The sequence below is a fragment of the Ambystoma mexicanum genome, chromosome 2q (genome assembly GCF_040938575.1).
Source record: "Ambystoma mexicanum isolate Mex_15411 chromosome 2q, UKY_AmexF1_1, whole genome shotgun sequence".
NCBI classification, from domain to species: domain Eukaryota; kingdom Metazoa; phylum Chordata; class Amphibia; order Caudata; family Ambystomatidae; genus Ambystoma; species Ambystoma mexicanum.
In genome coordinates this window covers 1,071,939,745-1,071,963,140 of record NC_090924.1, presented here as the reverse complement: position 1 = coordinate 1,071,963,140, position 23,396 = coordinate 1,071,939,745, and the positions used below count along the sequence as shown (strand labels likewise).

The window sequence follows — 23,396 nt, the reverse complement described above, 5'->3', positions numbered from 1 at the left end:
GTGCACCAGGAAGGCCTGCTGCCACCACCACCGGGCGCGCAGCCCTCACGAAACCCGCACGAGTTGAGGAAACTGGGGAGGCCTGGACACGCTGACAATGAGCCTGTGGGCCAGGGCCAGGGATCCTGCGACAGTGCTGATCGGGGTCTGACCTTAGGGGGACAAAGGGAACGAGGTGCCTGCGACAGCACCAGCTGCGCCCCTGGGAGGGAAGCCCAGGGAAATTGATGCTCAAGTGTCCCTCAGATAGGCATAGCCCCGGGGGGAACCCGGGCGGCAAGGTGCATTCGAAGTGTTGATCAATGTGTCCTGCAATTCACACTAATTTTCGCAGCTAGCTGCATTCTTCATCGAGGCCCAAACCGAGTGATCCACTGCCAAGAATCACAGGCAACTTTTTTTTGTTCCAACCATCGGCCTGACCCTGCCGGTGCAGGTGAAGGATAGGCCCAGGGGAGGCAGCGCCACCTGTGGTAAGACAGCCCAGCACCCCGTCTAACTTCCCCACTTGGGACACAGCTGAGACCATTGTGGTTAAAAAAAAATAATAATCCAGGCGCACAGCCCGGGAAGCCTGCAGCAGCACAGCGCTTCCCACAGGGATGGAGGCAGGCCGCTCTGCCGCTGGCCCAACCGACTCATCCTTCCCTGACCCCCTCAGCTCCCCTTTTGGGTGGGCACAACGGGCAGGGGGTCGGGTGGGACCACTAGAGGCTTCAAACCCCAGCCAGGCCATACAGAGCTGAGCTTCAGGTACCTGGGCAAGAGGCAAGGGCGCCCGCTGCACCAGCAGGCATGGCCATCGCTTGCCCACAGGTGTGGTTGGCTGGAACCTAGATGCCCGCCCGTCGAGTAAGCCTGCTGCGCCATGGCTCAGGGCTCGCCCCTGTCTGCCTGGAAAGGCGTCCCTCGAGAACAGCCAGGTTTACCTTGGCTCCCAGCTGCCCCCACTCAGGGCTTCCCGGCCGACTGGGGTGCACCCACCAATGCCTGTCCGCTGGCGGGTCAGAGAGAGGAGCGCACGCCCCCGGCTGGTGCTGCAGCCGGGTCACTGAGGAGACGGGGGACTGTGCTGGGTTCCCCCTCCGGTGCGTGGTAGGGGACACCCACAGCAGGTTACCCCAACTCTGCCAAGCATCCCTGTCCATCTGCTGGGTCGCAGAACCCCCTCTGGTGGTAGGGAATCCGGCTCCCGGCACCAGGTTGCCCACACGCCCCGGACCCCTCTGCTGGCCGAACAGTAGCGTGAGGGGTGCACTGGGCTGTGGGTGTGCGCGTCTTCGACGGAATGGAGGTCGGGCATGTGGCTCTCCCTCCAGCTGCTCCGCTGTTAATGATCCTTCATGCCCTCACTCACAAGCAGATACCCCAGCCCTACATGTCCCAAGTCACACTCAAACGCCCCATTTCTACTTCCAAACACACGTTCCAGATTCAAATGTCACCTCCTTCCAGACCCACATGCCACCATCCCTCCCTCCGAACCCACACAAAGACACCAACATCCGTCCCTCCATAACTACACCAAGATGCTCCACCCCTCTCTCCAGTCACACCCATATGCTTCACCTCTACCTCCAGACTCACACTCCGATGGCACCATCCGCCCTCTTTTTTATACCCACACCCAGATTACCCCATCCCTCGACACACACATGCTCCCACCCCTCCATAGGCCAACATCCTTCTCTGCAGGCATACATACCCCATCCCTCCATTCACACCCAGATGCCCCTCTTCCTTCCCACCAGAGTGCTCCAGCCCTCACTCAGACCCACATGCTCCATCACTCTGTGACATGCCCCCATTACATGCTCTTTCCCTCCATTCCAGATCAACAATGCCCCCCCTCCGATTCCAGACTCCACCAAGATGACCCATCGCTTCCTCAAGACCCATACCATGATGCCCCATCCTCCCTCCACACAGCCAGATACCCCCATCCCTCCCTGACCAATGGGGCCCCAACCCCCCCTCCAGACCCACACTAATGTGCCCCATCCCTCATTCCAGACACACACCAATGTGCACCATTCCTCCCTTCAGACCCCCACCTATGTGTCCCATGCCTCCCTTCACACCCACAACAATTCCCCACCCCTCCCTACAGACCCACACCTATGTGCCCCATCTATCCCTCTCAGACCCACACCAAGATGCCCCATCCCTCCCTCTCAGACCCACAACAAGATGCCCCATCCCTCCATTCCAGAGCCCACCAAGATGCCACTAACCCTCCAAGCCAGACCCCACCAAGATGCCACCCATCCCCCCTCGAGACCCATACCATGATGCCCCATCCTCCCGCCACACAGAAAATGCCCCGACCCTGCCCTCCAGACTCAAACCAAGATATCCATCTCCACACACCAAGATGCCCTATCCCACCCTTCATACCCAGACACATTTGCCCCATCCCTCTCTCCAGACAAATGTGCCCCATCCCTCCTAGACCCACACCAAGATGCCCCATCCCTCCCTCTAGACCCACACAAAGATGCCCCATCCCACCCTCCCAACCAATACCTAGATGACTCATGCCACCCTCCAGAACAGATGCCCCATACTCTTTCCAGACCGACACTAATGTGCCCTCATCCATTGCAGACCCCCTCAAGATGCCACCATCAGCCCCTCCACACAGCAAGATGCCCCCATCCTGCCCTCCAGACCCACACCTAGACGATCCATCCATCCCTCCAGACCCACACTGTGCCCCCATGCCTCACTCCAGACCCACTGTGCCCCCATACCCACACTAATATGCCCCCACCCCCTCCCTCCAGATCCGCACTTTGCCCCATCCCACCCAAACCAGGATGCCCCACCCCCCAGACCCACACCAATGTGCCCTGTCCCTCCCATCAAACCCACACCAATGTGCTCCATCCCACCCATCAAACCAACACCAATGTGCCTTCATCCACTCTTTCCAGAACCACACCAAGATGCCCCCATCCCACCCTCCAGATGCACAGATATCCCCATCCAACCCACACCAGGATGCCCCATCCCACCCTCAACGGGTGGGCACAACGGGCAGGGGGTCGGGTGGGACCACTAGAGGTTTCAAACCCCAGCCAGGCCATACAGAGCTGAGCTTCAGGTACCTGGGCAAGAGGCAAGGGCGCCCGCTGCGCCAGCAGGCATGGCCATCGCTTGCCCAGGTGTGGGTGGCTGGAACCTAGATGCCCGCCCGTCGAGTAAGCCTGCTGCGCCATGGCTCAGGGCTCGCCCCTTTCTGCCTGGAGAGGCGTCCCTCGAGAACAGCCAGGTTTACCTTGGCTCCCAGCTGCCCCCACTCAGGGCTTCCCGGCCGACTGGGGTGCACCCACCAATGCCTGCCCGCTGGCGGGTCAGAGAGAGGAGCGCACGCCCCTGGCTGGTGCTGCAGCCGGGTCAGTGAGGAGACGGGGGACTGTGCTGGGTTCCCCCTCCGGTGCGTGGTAGGGGACACCCACAGCAGGTTACCCCAACTCTGCCAAGCATCCCTGTCCATCTGCTGGGTCGCAGAACCCCCTCTGGTGGTAGGGAATCCGGCTCCCGGCACCAGGTTGCCCACACGCCCCGGACCTCTCTGCTGGCCGAACTGTAGCGTGAGGGGTGCACTGGGCTGTGGGTGTGCGCGTCTTCGACGGAACGGAGGTCGGGCATGTGGCTCTCCCTCCAGCTGCTCCGCTGTTAATGATCCTTCATGCCCCCACTCACAAGCAGATACCCCAGCCCTACATGTCCCAATTCACACTCAAACGCCCCATTTCTACTTCCAAACACACGTTCCAGATTCAAATGTCACCTCCTTCCAGACCCACATGCCACCATCCCTCCCTCCGAACCCACACAAAGACACCAACATCCGTCCCTCCATAACTACACCAAGATGCTCCACCCCTCTCTCCAGTCACACCTATATGCTTCACCTCTACCTCCAGACTCACACTCCGATGGCACCATCCGCCCTCTTTCTATACCCACACCCAGATTACCCCATCCCTCGACACACACATGCTCCCACCCCTCCATAGGCCAACATCCTTCTCTGCAGGCATACATACCCCATCCCTCCATTCACACCCAGATGCCCCCCTTCCTTCCCACCAGAGTGCTCCAGCCCTCACTCAGACCCACATGCTCCATCACTCTGTGACATGCCCCCATTACATGCTCTTTCCCTCCATTCCAGATCAACAATGCCCCCCTCCGATTCCAGACTCCACCAAGATGACCCATTGCTTCCTCAAGACCCATGCCATGATGCCCCATCCTCCCTCCACACAGTCAGATACCCCCATCCCTCCCTGACCAATGAGGCCCCAACCCTCCCTCCAGACCCACACTAATGTGCCCCATCCCTCATTCCAGACACACACCAATGTGCACCATTCCTCCCTTCAGACCCCCACCTATGTGTCCCATGCCTCCCTTCACACCCACAACAATTCCCCACCCCTCCCTACAGACCCACACCTATGTGCCCCATCTATCCCTCTCAGACCCACACCAAGATGCCCCATCCCTCCCTCTCAGACCCACAACAGGATGCCCCATCCCTCCATTCCAGAGCCCGCCAAGATGCCACTAACCCTCCAAGCCAGACCCCACCAAGATGCCACCCATCCTCCCTCGAGACCCATACCATGATGCCCCATCCTCCCGCCACACAGAAAATGCCCCGACCCTGCCCTCCAGACTCAAACAAAGATATCCATCTCCACACACCAAGATGCCCTATCCCACCCTTCATACCCAGACACATTTGCCCCATCCCTCTCTCCAGACAAATGTGCCCCATCCCTCCTAGACCCACACCAAGATGCCCCATCCCTCCCTCTAGACCCACACAAAGATGCCCCATCCCACCCTCCCAACCAATTCCTAGATGACTCATGCCACCCTCCAGAACAGATGCCCCATACTCTTTTCAGACCGACACTAATGTGCCCTCATCCATTGCAGACCCCCTCAAGATGCCACCATCAGCCCCTCCACACAGCAAGATGCCCCCATCCTGCCCTCCAGACCCACACCTAGACGATCCATCCATCCCTCCAGACCCACACTGTGCCCTCATGCCTCACTCCAGACCCACTGTGCCCCCATACCCACACTAATATGCCCCCACCCCTTCCCTCCAGATCCGCACTTTGCCCCATCCCACCAAAACCAGGATACCCCACCCCCCAGACCCACACCAATGTGCCCTGTCCCTCCCATCAAACCCACACCAATGTGCTCCATCCCTCCCATCAAACCAACACCAATGTGCCTTCATCCACTCTTTCCAGAACCACACCAAGATGCCCCCATCCCACCCTCCAGATGCACAGATATCCCCATCCAACCCACACCAGGATGCCCCATCCCACCCTCCAAATCCCCTTTTGGGTGGGCACAACGGGCAGGGGGTCGGGTGGGACCACTAGAGGCTTCAAACCCCAGCCAGGCCATACAGAGCTGAGCTTCAGGTACCTGGGCAAGAGGCAAGGGCGCCCGCTGCGCCAGCAGGCATGGCCATCGCTTGCCCAGGTGTGGGTGGCTGGAACCTAGATGCCCGCCCGTCGAGTAAGCCTGCTGCGCCATGGCTCAGGGCTCGCCCCTTTCTGCCTGGAGAGGCGTCCCTCGAGAACAGCCAGGTTTACCTTGGCTCCCAGCTGCCCCCACTCAGGGCTTCCCGGCCGACTGGGGTGCACCCACCAATGCCTGCCCGCTGGCGGGTCAGAGAGAGGAGCGTACGCCCCCGGCTGGTGCTGCAGCCGGCTCAGTGAGGAGATGGGGGACTGTGCTGGGCTCCCCCTCCGGTGCGTGGTAGGGGACACCCACAGCAGGTTACCCCAACTTTGCCAAGCATCCCTGTCCATCTGCTGGGTCGCGGAACCCCCTCTGGTGGTAGGGAATCCGGCCCGGCACCAGGTTGCCCACACGCCCCGGACCCCTCTGCTGGCCGAACTGTAGCGCGAGGGGTGCACTGAGCTTTGGGTGTGCGCGTCTTCGACGGAACGGAGGTCGGGCCTGTGGCTCTCCCTCCAGCTGCTCCACTGTTAATGATCCTTCATGCCCCCGCTCACAAGCAGATACCCCAGCCCTACATGTCCCAATTGACACTCAAACGCCCCATTTCTACTTCCAAACACACGTTCCAGATTCAAATGTCACCTCCTTCCAGACCCACATGCCACCATCCCTCCCTCCGAACCCACACAAAGACACCAACATCCGTCCCTCCATAACTACACCAAGATGCTCCACCCCTCTCTCCAGTCACACCCATATGCTTCACCTCTACCTCCAGACTCACACTCCGATGGCGCCATCCGCCCTCTTTCTATACCCACACCCAGATTACCCCATCCCTCGACACACACATGCTCCCACCCCTCCATAGGCCAACATCCTTCTCTGCAGGCATACATACCCCATCCCTCCATTCACACCCAGATGCCCCCCTTCCTTCCCACCAGAGTGCTCCAGCCCTCACTCAGACCCACATGCTCCATCACTCTGTGACATGCCCCCATTACATGCTCTTTCCCTCCATTCCAGATCAACAATGCCCCTCACCGATTCCAGACTCCACCAAGATGACCCATCGCTTCCCCAAGACCCATACCATGATGCCCCATCCTCCCTCCACACAGCCAGATACCCCCATCCCTCCCTGACCAATGAGGCCCCAACTATCCCTCCAGACCCACACTAATGTGCCCCATCCCGCATTCCAGACACACACCGATGTGCACCATTCCTCCCTTCAGACCCCCACCTATGTGTCCCATGGCTCCCTTCACACACATACAATTCCCCACCCCTCCCTCCAGACCCACACCTATGTGCCCCATCTAACCCTCTCAAACCCACACCAAGATGCCCCATCCCTCCCTCTCAGACCCACACCAAGATGCCCCATCCCTCCATTCCAGAGCCCACCAAGATGCCACTAACCCTCCAAGCCAGACCCCACCAAGATGCCACCCATCCCCCCTCGAGACCCATACCATGATGCCCCATCCTCCCGCCACACAGAAAATGCCCCCACCCTGCCCTCCAGACTCAAACCAAGATATCCATCTCCACACACCAAGATGCCCTATCCCACCCTTCATACCCAGACACATTTGCCCCATCCCTCTCTCCAGACAAATGTGCCCCATCCCTCCTAGACCCACACAAAGATGCCCCATCCCACCCTCCCAACCAATACCTAGATGACTCATGCCACCCTCCAGAACAGATGCCCCATACTCTTTCCAGACCGACACTAATGTGCCCTCATCCATTGCAGACCCCCTCAAGATGCCACCATCAGCCCCTCCACACAGCAAGATTCCCCCATCCTGCCCTCCAGACCCACACCTAGACGATCCATCCATCCCTCCAGACCCACACTGTGCCCCCATGCCTCACTCCAGACCCACTGTGCCCCCATACCCACACTAACATGCCCCCACCCCCTCCCTCCAGATCCGCACTTTGCCCCATCCCACCCAAACCAGGATGCCCCACCCCCCCAGACCCACACCAATGTGCCCTGTCCCTCCCATCAAACCCACACCAATGTGCTCCATCCCTCCCATAAAACCAACACCAATGTGCCTTCATCCACTCTTTCAAGAACCACACCAAGATGCCCCATCCCACCCTCCAGATGCACAGATATCCCCATCCAACCCACACCAGGATGCCCCATCCCACCCTCCAGACCAACAGATGCCCCATACCTGCCCTCCAGACCCACACCTAAATGAACCATCCCTCCAACCAGACACAGACCAATGTCCCCATCCCTCCCAAACCCACACAATATGCCCCGTCCCCTCCCTCCAGACCCACACCAAGATGCCCCATCCCACCCTCCCAGCCCACACCTAGATGACCCATGCCACCCTGCAGACCAACATATGCCCCATACCTGTTTCAGACCAAAACCAATGTGCCCCCATCCCTCCCAAACCCACAGCAATGTGCCCCCATGCCCTCTCTCCAAACCCACACTTATGTCCCCATCCAACCCAAACCAGGATGCCCCATCCCTCCCCACACCAATGTGCCCTGTCCCTCCCATCAAACCCACACCAATGTGCCCCATCTCTCCTCCAGACCAATGTGTCTGTTCCTCCCAAACCCACCAATGTGCCCCCATCCCATCCCTCCAGACCCACACCAATTTCCCCATCCAACCCATACCATGGTGGCCCATCCCTCCCCACAGACCCACTCCAATGAGCCCCATCCCTTCCATCCAACCAACACCAATGTGCCTCCACCCACTCCCTCCGGAGCCACACCAAGATGCCCCATTCCACCCTCCAGATGCACACAGATGTCCCCACCCCACACACACCAGGATGCCCCATCCCACCATACAGACCAGCAGATTGCCAAATACCTGTTCCAGACCGACACCAATGTGCTTGCATCCATTGCATACCCCACCAAGATGCCACCATCCCTCCATCCACACAGCAAGATGCCCCATCCAGCGCTCCAGACCAACACCTAGATGAACCAGCCCCCCATACCCACATTGTGCCCCATCCCTCCCCCAGACACAGATCAATGTCCCCATCTCTCCCATAAAACCCACACCAATGTGCCCCGATCCTCTCCCTCCAGCCCCACACCGATGTCTCCATCCCACCCAAACCAGGATGCCCCATCCATCCCCCAGACCCACACCAATGTGCCCCATCCCTCCCATCAAACCCACACCAATGTGCCTCATCCCTCCCATCAAACCAACACCAATGTACCTCCATCCACTCCCTCTAGAGCCACACAAAGATGCCCCCATCCCACCCTCCAGATGCACACAGATGTCCCTTGCCACCCTCCGGATGAACAGATGCCCTATACCTGTTTCAGACCATGTGTCCCCATCCATTGCAGACCCCACCAAGTTGCCAACATCCCCTCATTCCAGACCCACACCAATGTTCCCATCCAACCCAAACAAGGATGCCCCATCCCTCCCCAGACCAATGTGCCCGTCCCTCACATCAAACCCACACCAATGTGCCCCATCCAATCCCTCCAGACCCAATGTGCTCCCATCCCTCCAGACACACACTGATGTCCCCCTTCAACGCAAAGGATGCCCCATCCCTCCCCGAAGACCCACACCAATGTTCCTCGTCACTCCCATCAAACCCACACCAATGTGCCCCGTCACTCCCATCAAACAGACAGCAATGTGCCCCCATCCACCATCTCAAGCCACACCAAGACGCCCCATCCCACCCTCCAGATGCACACATATGTCACTATCCCACCCACACCAGGATGCCCCATCCCACCCAGACCAACAGATGCCCCATACTTGTTCCAGACTAACACCAATGTGCCCCCATCCATTGCAGACCCCAAAATGCCACCATCCCTCCATCCACACAGCAAAATGCCCCCATCCCGCCCTTCAGACCTACACCTAGATGAACCATCCCTCCCCCCAGACCCACAATGTGCCCCCATCTCTCCCCTAGACACACACCAATGTTCCCCATCCCTCCCATCAAACCCACATCAATGTGCCCCATCACCTCCCACCAGAACCACACCAAGATGCCCCATCCCACACCTAGATGACCCATACCACCCTCCAGACCAATAGATGCCCCATACCTGTTTCAGACCAACACCAATGTGCCCCATCCATCCATTGCAGACCCCTCCTAGGTACCCCATACCGCCATCCAGACCCACTTTGCCCCCTCTCCCGCCAGACCCACACCCACACCCATGTGCCCTCATCACTCCCCCTGGTCCACACCAATGTGTCCCATCCCTGCCCCCAGACCCACACCAATGTACTGCATCCCTCCCTCACCACTTTGTCCCTATCTCTCCAGACCCAAACCGCTGTGTCCCTATCCCTCCCTCCAGACCCACACCAATGTGCCCTATCCCGCAAGACCCACACCAGCGTGCCCCTATCCAACCATTCAGACCACACCAAGATGCCCCTTCCCTCCCTCAAGACCAATATCATAATGCCCCATCCTCCCTCCACATACCAAGATGCCCCTTTCCCCTTGCAGACCCACACAAAGAAACCCACGTGCCTCTCCTGAACCACACGCAGATAGCCCCGGTCGACCCCCCCTAAAACCACCCAGCCTAAACACACCCTAATTAAACATTAAATTACTCTAGTAGCCCCCTTTGATCAGTTAAAATACCACCATCCACTGTCCCAGTGCTTTAAGTGGGCCAGGGCCTGCCGGGCCCCAGCAGTCTCCAAAAAGTGGGGCCCCCGGTCCCACACAACATTGGCGGGACGCATTATCCCGACACGACTGCAGCCGCGACGGGAGATGCGCTCGCCATTTTAATGTCAGACAAGCTGTAAATTCCTACAATGACCCCTCGTGTCGCCAAAGGAAGTTACAGTCCCTTTGTTTGCCCAGGTCGCAGAGGCATCTTTCACCCTTGTTAGGACACGCCCATCCCACAAGCCACGCCCCCAAATGAGCCCCCCCTCGAGTTTTACCCCACTTAAAGCTCTGACTGTCCCTGTTCTTAGCCCTCCATACTTCTCACGTTGAATAGCTGAACATGAATTTTAAAGTAAATATAATGTTCTGCTCCCCGTTTCCATCTGTTGTCTTGCAGGAACCTTCAATGTATCCCAAAGAAAATGCAAATTGTATTCTCAGCCAGCCAAGAGCATACATATTGTTGCTGCTGTTGCAGCCTGGCGGCCAGAGCCTTTACCAGTTCCTGCTCAGAAAAATGACGATGAGGGACAAGACTAAGCCGGACGCTCCGTCAGAGGGTTTTGCAGAAATGTTCCCGGTATCCCGAAGAAAATGCCAAAAGAACGCAGATTCCGGTTGCATTTGCACCGGCAGCCGAAGCCTTCCCACGATTCCTGCTGCTCTTGCAGCATGGCAGCCAGAGCGTCCCTGAGTTCCAGCTCGGTTGCATCTATTGTTAAAATGCCCACTGTAAACGCTGCAAGCCAACGGCATACAGATTCCGGTTGCACTTGCACCGGCACCCAGAGACTTTCCGCTTGGCGCTCACTAAGATTGCTCCCGAAAATCAAAAAGGAGAAGGGGTAGGAGCCGAATGTGACATGTGGCACATGCCACAGTGTGCCACAGCATGCCACCAATCTCTGGACTGGCTGATGTAAAATGTACAGTTTAAGTGATTTCAAACACATTCAACAAGTGAAAAATACCCTCTCAATCATTTTGGGATTGTTTTATATTAAAACACTTTCAAAAGCCTCACAACCATTGTGAGATGTTATAAATCAAATTTTTTTAAAAAAAGAAATTAAATTCCAGACAGCTACCTTGAGTTTACAACCTCATGTACTGTAGTCCGAAGTTCTACCATTGCACCAATGCTTTAGAGGGAAAATTTCTGGTGCTAGTTCATATGACCTATTCAGACAGCAGGGCCTACAAGTCCTTTTTCAGTGTCAATTCTAACGTGGCATGCCACCTAGATATTTCTTTATATCTGCTTCAAATCAGTATTTTCCTTGCTTCAAAATTACTTCAGGCATCTCACCTCTTAGCCTCTTGTCTTATATTTAATAACTTTCAGCAATTGAATGGTTGAAAGCACTTGGAACTCCAGCATGCCACAGCATGTCACCGCTCTCGGGATTAGCTGATGTCAAATTTACTGTTTAAATGACTTCAAAGACATTAAACGAGTGAATAAAAAGCCTCACAACCATTGTGAGATGTTATAAATCAAATGTAAAAAAAAAAGTTAAATTCCAGACAGCTCCCTTGAGCTCACAACCTCATACACTGTTCTACCACTGCACTATTGCTTTATGTGGGAAATGCCCTGGAGGTAGTTTTTATTACCTTTTCAGACAGCAGGGCCATAAAAACACTACAGGCATCTCACCTCTTAGACTCTTGTCTTATGTTTAATAACTTTCAGCAATTGAATGGTTGAAAGCACTTGGAACTCCAGCATGCCGCAGCATGTCACCAATCTTGGGACTAGCCGATGTAAAATGTACTGTTTAAATGACTTCAAAGACATTAAACAATTGAAGAAATAGCCTCACAACCATTGTGAGATGTTATAAATCAAATTTAATAATAAAAAGCCTGTGTGTCACCTTGCGGCTGCTAAATGTCTGTCTCCTGTGCATTACAGAATATGGCCTGGGTAGAAGTAGAATCCTCTTACAGCGAGTAAAGCAGAGAAGGGCCTTCAAGCATTCTGCAGGACCCCTCTCTGGGACATCTGATGGAGAGAGCAGCATGGGCAGGCCTAGGACAGTTATCCAAAAAGCTGGACTTTCTCTTGGGATGAGTCCCCTTTTCGCAAGGGCCGAGAGCTGTGAGGCCCAGAGCCTGCAAGAGACAATGGCAGGAGCAACATAAGGCCAGTGGCGAACCACTGTCCAAATCACGCAAAGGACACACAAAAGAGAGGCATGCTACGGAAAAGGCGTGATGGAAGGGACAAGGTCACAAAGCCCTTAGCCCACAGAAAGACCAAGAGGGCACTGAATGGGATTCCAGCAGCACTGAGACTTCTCACCTTTCTGTGAGCTTGGCCACTCCTCAGGAAGGAGAACCGTGCAAAAGGCACAATAAGAGTGTTTAGAAATGCAGAGATAGTTCCCTGGTCGACCCCTTTCATCCAGACCTGCTACTCCACCCGAGATCCTCGGAGGGGAAGCCCCCAGTTAAGGCCAAAACGTACTTGAGCAAGCTACTGCGCCCGCCTCTAAATAAGGAGGTGAGAGGCTAATTGAAGGCACAATATCCCAGACCTTCTCTGCCGGATAAAGTAGCGGACACTCTGGAGGTGGACTCCTGTATGTTAACATTCATGGTGAAGCATGCCAGGACACGCTCCCCGATTCCATAGGTCCATTGGCCAAGATCATTAAAATGGTGGAAGAGACCAAAGAGGCCCTGCCTATGGATGTGCATATTCTGGCTAGTTGGGCAAAAAGAACATTGTGTTTAATAAGTAATACCAACTGTACGATAGCAGCAGAGTGCAGATGATCGATTTTAGTAAAGATCGACCTGAAACTCAGGGAGTTGGCATCCTCTGAGGCCGCTGCAGCAGCTAAAGGGCTTTTGTTTGGAGAAGCTTTTGTCAAAGACATGTCCAGATTTGTTAACACCTTTGCTGCTCTGGACAAAGGTCAGACATCGTTAAAAAGAGTGTTTGTGCCCTGTGTATCCGCCAGGTCGGCAGAAGCAGAGGCGTCTCTGCCAGCAGCTGAGGAGGCCAGAGGCTTATAGAGGAAACAACTGGTGACAGCAGGAAGACAGAAGGCTGAATCCTTCCTTCCCCTCCCGTGGAAGAGGCAGGGGCCGGGGCTGGCACTGCAGCAGCAGGTGAGAGCACAGTCGTATGCACACAGCGCAGCAGCAAGCAATGCAATTCCTGTGATAGGTAGTAGGCTAGCGATGCACCTAAGTGCTTGGGAGGAGCTTACTGTGGACTCTTGGGTCGCAGAGACTGTGCAGGGGTGTTGTCTGTAATTTTTAAAGAGCACAGACAAACAAAACTGCAGCAACCTTTCGCAATTTTAGATGAGGAACAAAGCATCATGGACAAGGAAGTATGAGAGTTTCTAAATAAAATGGCGATAAGGCCAATGCAGCAGGTGGCACAACGCTTCCTAAGCAATGTCTTATTGGTGAAACAGAAGCAAAAGGTCAGGCTGGTGATAATCTCAAACAATTTAACGCCTTTCTTGTTTACCGACACTGGAAGATGGAGGAAATCCATTTCTTCAGGGACATTTTGCAGAAAGGGCACTGGCTAACCTGCATGGATTTGAGGGATGCCTATCTAGCAGTACCCATTCCTGAGATGCACCAGCAATTATTAGAACCAACAGCAGACGTCAATACAAACGGCTTATGCTCAGCACCGTTCAAGCTAAAAAGAGGGATGAGGCAAGGTTGTCCTCTATCCCCTCTGCTATTTGTTATTGCGATTGAACCCCTGGCTGCTGTACTTAGAGATCACCCGAATATAAAAGGATTATCATGCTGGGGGTTGCAACAAAAATTGTGGCTATTTGCAGATGACTTGCTACTAGTACTCAGGGAATTAGATCAGTCTTTGCCTACTCTCATGGAAATTTTGGCATTGTTTCACAAGTCCTCCGGATACAAAATAAATTGGACAAAATCGGAAGTATTACCCCTGGTACCGTGCTGTAGTAAACGGTTTATAACCGATCTGGGATTTAGATGGTGCCCTGATAAAATGAAGTATCTGGGGATCTGGATTACTCCAAAAGTCAATGATCTGGTGAAGATAAACATGGATGAGGTCTGTTCAAACTTTAAAAATGATTTGGAACGCTGGGGCCTTTTAAATCTTTCATTATGGGGTAAGGTTAACACTTTAAAAATGGTGTCGACCCCTAAAATCAAGTATGTCCTCAGCATGACTCTGCTAAATGTCGATAACAAATTTTGGAATGAGTTGGATAGGCTTATCCAAGGCTTCTTGTGGGATGGGAAACCCCCTAGATTGAAGTTGTGGAAGTTGCAATTAACTTTGGATAAAGGTGGAATGGGGGTGCCGAACTTTAAGGCGTATCATCTTGCCTACATGTGTGACTATTTGGTTAAATTCCTAACGCCGTCACCTGATGAGTGGGTTGTGGCGGAGACGAGCTATAATGGTCCTCTGACACTAAGGGCAATGTTGACTACAGAGTCTAGAACGAAATGTGTGAAAGATCCATTGACTGTTTGTCTGAGAAACTCAAGGGACAAATTGAATAGATTACTGAATGTGAATTAATTTAAAGATCCTGGGGCATCGATATGGATGAATCCTTCCATTAAATTGGAGAACAAAACTTTATTTTGGCCGGAATGGTTTTTGGGGGGAGTTAATTGGATTGAAGATCTCTTTAAGGAGGGAAAGTGGTTGAATATAAGAGAAATACAACAACAATATAGTATTGAAAATTTCAGAGCCTCAGAATACACAGAATTAAAAAATGCTATTGGAGAGATTGATGTGAAGGCTAGATTTATTCTGACTATACTCACAAGAGAGCAAAAGGATGGGGAAGGTGGTCTAGCAAGCCGAGTGTACAAAGTAATCGTGAACGAATATAAGGGAAATGACTTGTTGAGAGATGAATGGAGTCGCAGAATTGGATCTGAAATTACTGCAGAATCTTGGATGAGAATGAGTGAAAATATTAAACTATGTTCCTTGGGATTGACTGAGAGGTCGAGACAAATTAAGATCCTTAATCAGGCTTATTGGATCCCCGAAAGGTTATGGAAGAGAGGTCTGAAAGATGATCCAGGTTGTTGGAATTGTGTTCATGAGAGTGGTACATTGGAACATATGTTGTGGGACTTCAGGAAGGTGCGAGAATTTTGGAAGGAATTAGGAGAGATCTTCGAGAAGGTTTTGAGTGAGAGGATTGAGCTTGATTTTCAAACACTGATCTTGGGTTGTGATGATAACTTGTTAGATCTAACACAATGCCAGAAGAAATGGTTATATAGAGGTGCCATGATTGGAAAAAAATCATCTTAAGGAATTGGAAAACGGCTACTACCTTACACAAAGATGTTTGGTTTCATGAAATGGATGGTCTGGTTGATGTGGAAAAGTTTTTATACAAAAGACAAGACAAGAAAATGCGATTTAATAAGATATGATATGGGGGAGATTTCTTTCAATATACTGAAAATGACAATTGAATATGTTCGGATGTGAATTCTACGATTGGGTGGTGGGGTGGAATTTGTGTTCAGTGATTTGTAATTTTGTATATAGTTTATTTTTGTATTACCTTGATGTTTTTAATGTATTTTTGTATTGTTAAAATTGAAAATAAAATAATAGAATTCATCTGGTGATGGTAAAGGTGGGAGTTTATGTGTCTCCCTGTTTTTGGACTAACTTCAGCACTGTGGTGCTTCACAAAGCTACTCAGGAGTTAGACTGATTTTATACATCGACAATATTTGTCTCATGACGCAGGATCTGTTGCGGCTGCCAGAGCAAATGGTCCCAACGACGGGTCTCCTAGAGAAGCTGGGGTTTCCCATCAATTGGGAGAAATCCGAGACTGGCCACAGCAGAGAATGGAGTTCCTGCGGTTTATCACAGACTCAAAGCTGGGGCACTGTCTCTGCCCCTGTAGAAAATGAACGACCCTTTGAAACATCACATTATTGACTTTCCATTAAAGACTAAACTTTACTTGACAGTCTTATGTTTGCTCAATCAACTCTTCTGGTAAAAAGTTCTTTTAACTAACTGATCAATTTTCCATCAATCATATGTCATAACAAGTTGCATTCATCCGTAAATTTTACAGTCACTTATCTAAGAAGGAATCTGCTGAACCTCCAAGGGGACCTGACAGCAGGTGCGGACACTAAACAGGCAGACAACACAGGGCGGACTGCCGGATTTTGAGGCGGTTAATTGCAGGTTTTGTTCTTCGTTATACCCTGTTCGAGATGGAGTCATTCATTAGGAAGCTACAGCGAGACAGTGAAAGAAAGAGAAATTGGGGACGAGGAATTGTGAGGTGATAGGACCATAACGTCGTGATTCATGGACTAAGACAAGTGTCATGCCTGAGAGCAATAGAGTTAAACTGCAAAGACTAGATTTTATTTTTTTTTTTATTTGTTTTTATTATTTTAAAGCAACAAACCAAACATTACAACTTTGAGAACGTTCATAATCAATAACAACAAACACATTATACATTACCCGTCCCCCCCCCGCCCCACAAACTCGAACCGTAACATCAGTGTCATCTTCATAAGCATTTTTGGGAATCTCAGTGCTTATTGACTCATCTGAGTCTTCTGTTTCATGACTGACCTGGTGAGGTGAAGCCATGGAGGCCACCAATTGCCTCCAGGCCATCAGGGGGCCCACTTCCTCTTCTCCTCCCCTGGTGGCAGCTTCAAACCAAACCGCAGTTTCAGCTTCCGCCCATCTCAAGAGGTCCGCCCACCATGTCTCCACTCTAGGCCTATGGGCTGCCTTCCAACACATTGCAATCCTGCGCTTGGCCAGGATGTATGCCAGGTCCTTCATTTTGTTGATATGCTTTAAATTACGTGGCCTGGGGAAATTCCCAAGCATGAATGCCCCAGCAGACCCCACATCCAGCACCACACCCCCACTGGCCATTCTCGTCTTTATTTCTTCCCAGAATCTATGCACCTCTGGGCAAGCCCAGAACATGTGCAGCAACCCTGCCTCCTCCTCTCCACACCTGGGGCATTTCTGTATAGCTGAGCCTCCAAACCTGGCTATCCTTCCAGGGGTCAAATAGGCTCTGTGGGTGACATACAGCTGGATCTGCTGGAGTCTCGCATTCCGAGACACCTTATTGTGGTACCTCTGTACTCTGTCCCATTGTCCATCGGTCATTGACTCTCCAATCTCCTGCTCCCAATCATGCCTCAGCTGGATTAGCTCCCTCTCTGCCTTTGCTCTTAAGAGCTCATATATCCTAGATAGTTCATGTCCTCCCTCTAAGACATCATACATCATTTCCAGGGTGGCATCAGGTTCTTCTGCCAGCGCCGTCTCAGGCCACCTCCCCCTTACCCGTTTCAAGAACCTGATGTATGTGATATATTGGCCGCTATGCACCTCTGTCTCTTCATGCAACCTCTCAAATTCCAATGCCTCCCCTTCCTGCAATATATCTCCGAGCGTGGCTAGACCCACCGGTTCCCAGTATCTGCAGACTGCTTCAAACAATTGGGGGTAATCACCACATAGAGCCACCAGTGGGACCTGCAAAGAGAGCGGGTCTGGGTCGCCCACCGTTTTCTATGCTCTGCGCCAAACTTCCCAACCCAATTCCAATAGTCTCCCCCACCATCTTAGTTTTATGCATCCACACTGTCTCTCTAAGAAAATATGGGACTGAGTCGCCCCGCAAGAGCCTGGCTTCCGCCGAGTCCACCGCAGACAGCCACCTGGCCACATACAACAGCTGTCCCGCCAAATAATACAATTAAAAGTTTGGCAGGTTTATGCCCCCCTTATCACAAGTGTTCTGCAGCTTCCACAGGGCCACCCTATTCCTGGAGTTGCCCCATATAAAGCCCCTGCACATACCATGGAGTCTCACAAAGAAGTGTCTGGGGATCAAGTATGGGACATTCACAAAAAAGTGCAAGAGTCTGGGCAGAACAACCATTTTGAGCAGGACTGCTCTCCCCATCATGGCCAGGGGTAACCTAGACTAGAACACCATGCTATTCTTAATACCCTCAATTGCTTTCACTGTATTATGTCTGTGCTCCATCTCTATCTTATGATAAATATTCACACCCAGGTACTTGAATGTCACAGTCTGCCAGGGTATCCGCAGGACAGGTAGCCGCGCCGATGGGGTGCTCCTATACCTTCCCAAGGGGAACAGGCTGGACTTCCCGGGGTTCACCGATATGCCTGAGAGGGTGGCATAACGATCCATCACCTCCAGCACATATTGCAGGTTTTCTTCCGGGTAATGTAGGTAGAGAAGCATATCGTCTGCATACAACGATATCAGGTGTGTGCCCCCCGTTGTGCGAATCCCAACCTCCCATATTGTTGCCGCAGGCATATTGCTAGTGGTTCTAATGCCAAGATGTATAACATGGGTGACCAGGGGCAACCCTGTCTGGTCCACCTGCTGGGTTGCCATTTGTCTGAAATTGTGGGACCAGTTTTAACTCTAGCAATCGGGGAACTGTATAGCAACTGGACCCATCCAGTATATACAGGTCCCATTCCGTACCCTTTCAAGGTCGCCTTTAACCACGGCCACCTCACTAAATCAAAGGCTTTCACCATGTCCAGCGACGCAATGGCCATCTCTCCCGAGTCTTCCTTAGTTTGATCAATAATATGGTGCAGCCTCCTGTGGTTATCTGTGATATTTCTACCTGGGATGTAACCCGTTTGGTCTGGGTGTATCAGCTTGCCGATAACCCTCTTTAGTCTGTTGGCTAGCACTGCTGTGAGTATTTTGCTATCCTGGTTAAGCATGGAAAAGGGCCTATCGGACCCGCATTCCGTGTCTGGCTTACCTGGTTTCAGGAGCGGGATGATCACCGCCTCGCGGAGGGACGCCGGCAGTTCCCCCCGCTCATATGCTTCATCAAAACATAGCCAGCAGCGGCTGGAGTAGCTCCTGCTTGTATGCTTTATAAAATTTGCTGGGTAACCCATCCGACCTGGGCGCTTTGCATGTAGGGAGGTGTTGGATCACCGCCTCCAGTTTGTCTACGGTGATGGGGGCGTCCAGATCCGCGCATTCTAGGTCATCTAAGGTCGGCAGCTCCACATCCTCTAGTGTTTCCAATATTTCCTGGCTCATATCCTCTCCTGTATCCTCATATAAACGTCTGTAGTACTTGAGGAACTCCCCATTTACCCCCTCTTGGGTGTTATAAGTTCGACCTTCCACATCCCTAACCTCTCTGATCACTGGACGGGGAGTCTCATTTTTATATAGCCAGCCCAGTAGTCTACATGGCTTATCCCCCCCTGCATGTAACCTCTCTGTATATTTCCTATAATTTAATTTGAATAATCTATCCCAGAGTTCCATACAAGCTAATTGTAAGTCTTTTATCTTAGCGCTCTTCTCACGGGCGGTCCCCACACTACGAGTAAGGCCCTCCAGCTCTCTTTCTGTTTCCAGCAGTTCCCGTTCAATACCCCCTTGGAGCCCTTTAGATTTTGATATGGCTACCCCACGCACCACCACCTTGAATGTCTCCCATACTGTTCCCACAGAACGTACACTGCCCGTATTAATTTCAAAGTATTCCTCAATAGCCACCCTCAAATCCTCTCGAAATTCCGCATCCTGTAGAGCCTCAGTTCTGAGCCTCCATGTCGGGATACGCGCTCTGGGGGGTTGATGCTGCCACTCTACCACTAAAGGCGAGTGGTCGGATAGTACCCTGGCCTTGTATTCGGCCCCCACCATTTCTCCTGCTATCTCCACCGCAGCAAATACATAATCCAACCTTGTGTGCAGGTCATGTGGCGCTGCGTAGTGCGAATACAACCTATCCGTTGGGTGTAACCTTCTCCACACATCCTCCAGACCGAGGTCTATCAATATGGTCCTCAATGCTTTAGCTGCTGGCGCTGTCTTCCCTGATTTGTTATCTGACCTATCAATCCTGGGGTTCAGGGTGCAGTTGAAATCCCCTCCCCACACCATCGCACCACCCGTCAGGGGGCTAATTTTACTGTATAGGGACCTAAAATATGCTGCTCTATCATGGTTAGGGGCATACAAATTTACAATGTTCACCTCACTATTTTCCAGGATCCCCGCCACCACCACCATCCTGCCCTCTGGGTCTATTGTCGAGCTAAGCAAACGAAACGGCACATGCGGTGCCACCCAGGTGATCATCCCCCTTGCAAATGCCAAGTATGTGGCGCCTATGACATTCCCTTTCCATTTCCTTCTAACCACCTCCAGCTTCTCCTTGGTGAGGTAGGTCTCCTGTAGCAAGGCTATGTCAATGTGCATCCTCTTTAAATACATCATCACTTTGTTGTGTTTCAGATAGCTATTGAGGCCCCGCACATTCCAGGTCACCACTCTGAGATTACCCGACGCCATCTACTCGATGTACTCCCCCTCCACCTTCCCCTACCCTCCAATATCTTCCCTGATGACCCGTTGTCCGACTCTTGGCCCTCCCACCCTCATCAATCCCCCCTCCCCTTCCCAAAACCTCCCCCCTTCCCATTCCCAAACTCTACCCCACTGCACACAACCCTTCCCCTCCCCCATCCTACCCAGCCCCAACAAATGCCCAGCTCCATCCCTGGATCTCAGGCCCACCCACGTCTGGTCCTGTCTCGTAACCGAAGACTAGGGCCCCACGGGGCGTCACCGATCTAACAGTGACCTAACTAAGTGTACTACCAAGGGGTTTAGGGATTGTCTCCCGGAGCTCCCATTCAACTGATTAGGATAGTTGCATCCAGCGGATCTTGCTGGCGCATGTTTGCTGCAACCCGTTCCCACACTCTTTACTTAACACTATATTCAAGTCCCAATGTCTTCATCTGATTAGGATTATAGCCTCTAACGGATCTTGCCAGCGTATATTGCTGCAACACATTTCCTATCAGCTTTATATAATGCCAAATTCTAGCCCCAATGTCTTATGTTATATCGCCAGGGATGACCCAGCTGCGCGCTACTTATCTTCCGCTGCTCCCGTCTGGATATCTGGTTCCTGGGGGCGACCCTGCATGTCCAGCCAGTCCATAGTGTCCTCCGGCGTCTCGAAGAACAAAGTTTTATTCTTATAGAACACTTTCAGTTTGGCCGGGTAGAGCAACATATATCGGTAGCCGGCTTCCCTCAACCTCCTTTTCACTGCCCCGAAGTTCATTCTGCTGTGCTGTACGTGCAAAGTATAGTCCGGGTACGCCGTGATTTTCGCCGGCCCCCTTTCTACCGTTCCTCCCTTCCGGAAGAATTTGAGTATCCTCTCCTGATCCCGATAGTTCAAGATCTTAGTGATCAGCGGCTGCGGGGGGGCCCCGGGGGCGGTCTCCTTGTCAAGGCTCTGTGCGCCCTCTCGTCTGCAAACCCCTGGGTCAGTGCTCCGCCAGTTATTTCCTGCAAGAGCATGGATTCCACATATTCTGTTGGATTAGGCCCCTCCATTCCTTCTGGCAGACCAACAATGCAAATATTATTGCGTCTAGCGCGCCCTTCCGCCTCCTCCGCCCTGTTCTCCAAGTTGCCCACACGCTGCATGAGGGCATGGAGCTCCGATCCGTGGGCGGCGCATGCCGCCGTATTCGGGGCCATCTCCTTTTCCAGGTTTCCAGTGCGCTCCGCCAGCGTCCGCACATCTTGTCTCAACAGATTGACTTCCTCCTGGATCTTGAGGTCCAAACCCACTTTCAGTTCATCCATTGCCAAGCCCAGTTTAGTCTCCCAGGTGACTTTCAAGTCTGCAATCGCTGCCAGCATTTCCTGAATCGTGCCCGGTGTCTTCGCTACTGCAGCGGTAGTGTCTTGGCTCTTGCCCCCTTCTGCGCCCGGGGGCGACTTGGCATAAGCCTCCAACGTGGGCTGTTTGTTCTTGGGTTTGACAATTCTGTTAGACATCCTGCTATACTGTTCGAGTGTATGCCAGCGGCGCCTCCCCTCGTGCGAAAGTCCACGTGGCGCCAGGCCACTCTTGGCATATCGGGGGCCGTTTCAACAGTGTACGGGTGTGTCTTTAGTGCTCTCCCCACACCTGGAATGGGCTGTGTCCTCCCACGTACTTGTGCTCCCGCAGTGTCTTTATGCGCCGAGGCCGGTCCAGGTCCTACCTCCTCCAGGCCCGCAGACGTGTCCTTGGCACCACTGTCCTGCCTAGTGCTGACCTTGGCTCTGTTTTGCCCCACTTCTTAATAATGGGTGCTCCCAGAGCTCAGTTATTTTCGGGTGCAGGATGTTCTTTAAGGCCTGTGTGCAGCCTGTGCGCATGACTCCCAGACTAGAGCACTTCAGTGCGCCCAGAACGTTCATCAAACGTTGTAACTAAAATGTAACCAATGTCTTCCCTGCACTTCCCATTGCCTCGCTCAGGGGAGCTGCGTTCTGATGCGTTTCACGGGTTTTCTTCCGTCCCTCTTCTCCAGTATTGCGTGTCCCCTCCGCATCCAGGGGGGCTCCCACAGTGTGCCCCGGGTCACCGAGGCCTATCCAGCCCTCTGCTGGGGGATTAGCTTGCCCTAAGGGGCTAACATCCTGCAGTGTGCACGATCCTCCTCGTGCACGGCCCGTGCGGATTTAACATGTGTTCATGGCGGGGCGATGTCCGCCGCCGCCTCGCGGAGCGCCCGGCTCCTGTCATGCTACTCGGCGCCAGCCCCGGTCACCCTCTGCCCAGCCCAGGCATGCCGGGCTCTGGCCGGGGACCGTCCTCTGCCCCTTCAATGGCCCAGTCGGCCCCTCTACGGCTGGAGCTCCAGTGCCTCAAGCGAGCCCAGCGCGAGCTGCCTTCCGGCACTGTGTATGCCGGAGGAGATGCCACCACGGCCACCCGCCCCCGCCGTCCGTCCCACTCTGACGGCAGTGTAGTTCGTGGCCATCCGCTGCCCAAGCAAACACTGGAGCTCCTCGTTCGGCCAGACAGGCCACTCCGCAGCTCTCCTGCACAGAGCATACACTGCAGGGCCCCGCACAGATCACAAAGCCACCGCGCGTCCCTTCCCGACGCCGTCCACTGCCACTCGCCGCTGCACTGTGTAATGGTCAGTTTATGACCCTTTGTTGGAAGTCCGCCATTTTGGTCGTCCCCACTCGTCGGGTGCCCAGCTTTCTTTTCTTGGCCACGGCTCCTCTCTCGTTCGTCCGATCAGCCTCGCACATCGACCAACAGAGACTCTGGAACTTCATATTT

At 53.1% G+C, this 23,396-nt stretch overlaps 1 non-coding gene across 1 annotated transcript; it reads right to left on the bottom strand.

The window, feature by feature from the left end:
- Positions 1–236: 236 nt before the first annotated feature.
- On the bottom strand, positions 237–386 carry LOC138570707 (5.8S ribosomal RNA). The gene has a single exon (XR_011303742.1). It is a non-coding gene; the product is annotated as a 5.8S ribosomal RNA (ribosomal RNA).
- Positions 387–23,396: the final 23,010 nt, after the last annotated feature.